This window comes from Heptranchias perlo, chromosome 35 (genome assembly GCF_035084215.1).
Source record: "Heptranchias perlo isolate sHepPer1 chromosome 35, sHepPer1.hap1, whole genome shotgun sequence".
NCBI classification, from domain to species: domain Eukaryota; kingdom Metazoa; phylum Chordata; class Chondrichthyes; order Hexanchiformes; family Hexanchidae; genus Heptranchias; species Heptranchias perlo.
Genome location: NC_090359.1, coordinates 16,207,910 through 16,213,316, shown reverse-complemented (window position 1 = coordinate 16,213,316; position 5,407 = coordinate 16,207,910). Strand labels below are relative to the sequence as shown.

General features: G+C 45.0%; 1 non-coding gene across 1 annotated transcript; it reads right to left on the bottom strand.

The window, feature by feature from the left end:
* Nucleotides 1-5,335: 5,335 nt before the first annotated feature.
* On the bottom strand, nt 5,336-5,407 carry trnah-gug (transfer RNA histidin (anticodon GUG)). Its single transcript has one exon. It is a non-coding gene; the product is annotated as a tRNA-His (tRNA).

The window sequence follows — 5,407 nt, the reverse complement described above, 5'->3', positions numbered from 1 at the left end:
TTTTGTGGTTGACACTCTGCGTTGTGGTCGCAGTAACATCGGTGCGAATCCGAGTCTCCACAGAGTTTCATTTACCGATTTTTTCCTTTCCCACATGTGCTGAGAGGATGCAGCAAGAAATCAATCTTCAGAACATGAAAGGAAAATGTTTTGGTGAAACCTTTCAATTCCGTCAAATCCCACCTCTCTCACATGCCTGTACTTGATGTTCCACAGTTCAAACCCGCCTCTTCTCCCAGCTTTTTCTTCCTTCCACAGTCAAGAGGCCGCCTTTCCTTTCCTCCTTCCATTTCATGGACACTTTCCTGCTCCATTGCCGACTCTAACATTCACTTTCACGATCTCACTCCTTTAAGTTTGTTCTGCTCCGACCGCTGTTTCTATTGGGCACATGTCCCATTCACACCAATGTTCATTTGTGCCTTGAAATCAGTCGATACATTTCGATCTGCGTGACCGCTCGACATACAAACACGACGAAAGCAGGGCTGGTCTCTGGAAAGACAGCCGCCCGATTGTTCACGAAATTTACTTGGGGAATCTTGTGATCCAGGGGATGGTAACTGAAGAACTGGTTTTTGTTTTGATGCTTGTTGGCTCTTTTCTCTCAGCAGTTGAGTTGCGTGAGTGATGGGCAGCGCTGCAGAGCTGCGAATGACGGTTGAAAGGTTCACATTTGGCAAGTTGGGGCGGTGCAGTAAGATCGGAAGTGTTCCGCCTTGATCTTAATAGTTCTGTTGAAACATGCGATTGAATCGAGTAGAGGATAAATGTAAAGAGCGCCTGTGGGGAAAAAGGAGCGATTACAGGCCATGAGCGGAAGGTCTTTCAAATTCTCGTGGCGCAGGACGCTGTGTGCGGAAACGGCAGATTTTAAAGCGCGTGTGTTGGAAAGTAAAGTGCGATCTTGTGTGTGAGAAGGGCACAAGAAAGTTGTGCTTGAAGCTGCGCCCTTGAGGCAAGTTGCAGGTTGTCAGGAAAACTGCGATAGTGAAAGCTCAAAAATAAACCCAGAAACTGCTGGCAACACTCAGCAGGTCAGGTAGTATCTGTGGGGAGATACTCAAGTATTTATCCAATTCTCCTTTTAAAGTTACGATTGAATCGAGCTCCACAATCCTTTAAGGCAGTGCGTTCCAGATCATCAAAATTCGCTGTGTAAAAAAAAATCTCCTTATTTCCCTTCTGGTTCTTTTGCCAATTATCTTAAATCTGCGTCCGTTGGTTGCCGACCCTCCCGCCAGTGGGTGAAGTTTCTCCTTATTTGCTCGATCAAAACCCCTCTTAATTTTGAACACGTGGATTACTTCTACCCTTAACCTTCATTGCTCGAAGCAGAACAATCCCAGGTTCTCGAGTCTCTCCACACAACTAAACCCCATCCCTGGTATAATTCTGGGAAATCTCCTCTCCATCCTCTCCAAGACCTTGACCTCCTTAATAAATTATAGTGCCCAGAATTGGACACAATACTTCAGATGAGGCCTGAACAATGAGTTATAAACGTTTAACATAACTTCCTTGCTCTTGTGCTCTATTTCTCTATTATTAAGCCAAGGAACCGGATGCTGTTTTAACGGCTTCACCAACTTGTGCTGCCACAGTCAAAGATGTTGATGAAAACTGTCGAAACTTAACACTATACAAATGCATTAACACCCAAACAAGTAGTACAAGGAGAAACTTTATTGAACCCCAACTTGTAAACAAGTGGAAGTGCACCTCAAACAATGGTTGAGGGTGCAACTTCGCGGAGTCAATGAAACAGCTCATGTTTATACAATTCATTAGGCAACGCCCACCTGTTACAGAATATGGGCGTACACGTACATTCTTTATTGGCTCAGGTAGTTGGTCAATCAAGTAGTGAGCCAGCCCCCGAACATCCACAGCCATCACGTCGGCCTGAGCAGATGTCAGCTATTTTCTTTCTCTCTGCATTCCTGTTCCTTGTTATCAGTAAGGCTGGAGCCAGTCTCAAGGCATCATGGCCATTCATCAACTCTATTATTATTCTATTCTGTCCTTATCTTAAGGAAGGCCAGGCTGTGCTAGGCTTAATTATCAACATACCATGGCTCAAACGCAATGACATAATTGTGCTTACTTTGTGTTTGTGGCTAATCCTATCATGTGAGTTAATAAAGAGTTAATATGGTCAAGTATCCCGTCATGCACTTCCACAAAATCACCAGTAACACATTGGGTGAGAAAGAATAACACAGCACAGGCCGGGATAGCGGAGAGAGACAGAGACACGTGTTGTGATCTGTAACTTTTTATAAACACTTCAGTTTATTTCACTCCGTGTGCAACACCGTGCGATCTCCCCTGGTGTGTCAGGTTTCAGTGTTCATACAGAGTGTAATGTATTGAATTGTCTCTTGGATCACACGGGGTGGTAGACGGGGGTCTGTGTGCGGAGGGTTCGGGGGGTGAGCTCTGATTCCCGCCCTCTTCTGGATTGAAAGGAGAAAAGAATGAATGAGAGAGAGAAGCGATGTGGGAGAAGGGATGATGGAAGAATTTGACTGTGAATTAATTAAAGTGGCCAAAAATAAGATAATATTAAGATATCATCAGCAGAACATTAATACAAGCTGTAAAACAAAAGCAAAATACTGCAGATGCTGGAAATCTGAAATAAAAACAGAAAATGCTGGAAATACTCAGCAGGTCAGGCAGCATCTGTGGAGAGAGTTCTGATGAAATGTCATCGGCCTGAAAGGTTGTTTCTCTCTCCACTGATGCTGCCTGACCTGCTGAGTGTTTCCCGCATTTTCTGTTTTTATTATTAATATAACCTGAGCTCTCTCGAGCGTTTGTTGGTCGATTCACTGATAAAGCTGGGAATTGAGGGGAAGCTGGTTCATGGCGAACCCCAGCTCTGAATCCACCCGGCAGAGAGTTCAAGGAATGTTTAATATAAATGAGATTCACCGACAGTCTCAGAAAATCTCTCCTTGATGGTCGGTCTCATTCTCCCGAAGTGAGGAATGAGCGGGAGGGGCAATTCCACCCGGGGTTATATTTTATTCCAAGAGAATGACCCAAAGTGCAGTTTACAGTGGGGCTGAAACAACTCAATTGGGCGAGCGTTCAACAGATTGTAAAGGGCCCTGGTTCGATCCCGGGTTTCAGCAGTTTTGGGTTATTTTGTTTCTTCTTCTTTGGGCCGATTCTCGAACATTTATTTGCACTGACATTTTTACCCGACACTGAACGGTTGGGGATGGAATCGAGAGACATCAAGGATGTCTGTATTTAGCTTTTATTTCTCTATTTCCTTCTGCCTTTCTCTCTGATTTTTGTCTCTCTCGGTGCCCGATGAACATTTGATTTGATGCATTTGTCCTAAACTGATGCCTTTTCCACAACTCAGGGCGGTCAGACATGCTCTGTCTGTCTGTTACTGCTTGTGACCATTAACGGGAACAGGCCGCGAGTTAAACATTTATCAGCAAACCGCCAGAGAGATAACACAGCGGGAATAAAACACATTGCCTCACATTGTTAGACACCGAGTGACACAGATTGTAATGTGTGTCAGTAAACAGACCCGGAAAACAGAATCCGAGAAAGGAAAGAAATAGAGAGATAGAAAAGAGTCATAAAAAGAAAGAAAACCCTTTCTCCACCCCAACAACAACAACAACTTGCATTTATATCGCGCCTTTAACGGAGTAAAACGTCCCAAGGCGCTTCACAGGAGCGATTATCAAACAAAATGTGACACGGAGCCACATAAGGAGATATTGGGACAGGTGAGGTCGGTTTTAAGTGTCTTAAGGGAGGAGAGAGAGGTCGAGAGGCGGGGAGGTTTAGGGAGGGAAATCCAGAGCTTTGGGCCCAGTCGGTTGAAGGCACGGCCGCCAATGGTGGAGCGATGAAAATCGTGGATGCGCAAGAGGCCTATTTTTTCATGCCCTCTCTTTGCTTTCCTATTTTCCTTTTTAATTTCACCAACGTTTAATGATTTCTCACCATTTAAAACATATTCTGATCTTTTATTCTTCCCATCAAAGTGAATAACCTCACATTTCCACACATTATACTCCATCTGCCACCTTCTTGCCCACTCACTTAACCTGTCTATATCCATTTGCAGACACTTTGTGTCCTCCTCACAGCTTACTTTCCTATCTATCTTTGTATCGTCAGCAAACTTGGACACATTGCACTCGGTCCCTTCATCTAAGTCGTTAATACAGATTGAAAATAGCTGACGCCCAAAAACGGCCGGCATTGCTCTCTGTTCAGTCAAGAGGAACTTCCCTGCCTGGAAATTGGTCCCAGCCTTGTTGAGGTGCAACACGTCCATTTTGTGCAGGTGTTTAATATTAATCAATGCACAATGAGGCCCTGGGAAAGCGAGTATCTCTCCACAGATACTACCTGACCTGCTGAGTGTTGCCAGCAGTTTCAGGGTTTATTTTTGTGCTTTCACTATCGCAGTTTTCCTGACAACCTGCAACTTGCCTCAAGGTCGCAGCTTCAAGAACAACTTTCTTGTGCTCTTCTCACACACAAGATCGCACTTTACTTTCCGACACACGCGCTTTAAAATCTGCCGTTTCCACAAACAGCGTCCTGCGCCACGAGAATTTGAAAGACCTTTCGCTCATGGCCTGTAATCGCTCCTTTTTCCCCACAGGCGCTCTTTACATTTATCCTCGACTCGCTTCAATCTCACGCTTCAACAGAACTATTAAGATCAAGGCGGAACACTTCCGATCTTACTGCACCGCCCCAACTTGCCAAATGTGCATCTTTCAACCGCCATTCGCAGCTCTGTCGCGCTTCCCGTCGCTCACACAACTCAACTGTTTAGAGAAAAGAGCCAACAAGCAGCAAAACAAAAACCAGTTCTTCAGTTACCATCCCCTGGATCATAAGATCACCCAAGTGAATTTCGTGAACAATCGGGCGGCTGTCTTTCCAGAGACCAGCCCTGCTTTCGTCGTGTTTGTCTGTCGAGCGGTCACGCAGATCGAAATGTGTCGACTGATTTCAAGGCACAAATGAACATTGGTGTGAATGGGACATGTGCCCAATAGAAACAGCGGTCGGAGCAGAACAAACTTAAAGGCATAAGATCGTGAAAGTGAATGTTAGAGTCGGCAATGTTCATGAAATGGAAGGAGGAAAGCAAAGGCGGCCTATTGACTGTGGAAGGAAGAAAAAGCTGGGAGAACAGGCGGGTTTGAACTGCGGCACATGAAGTACAGGCATGTGAGAGTGCTGTGATTTGATGGAATATTTAGTTTTACTTCATGCATTAAAGATTGATACATTACTGCATTCGATGAGCAAGAGAGGCAGAAGACAAAAACTATGCCATGACTCGGATTCGAACCGAGGTTGCTGCGGCCACAACGCAGAGTACTAACCACTATACGATCACGGC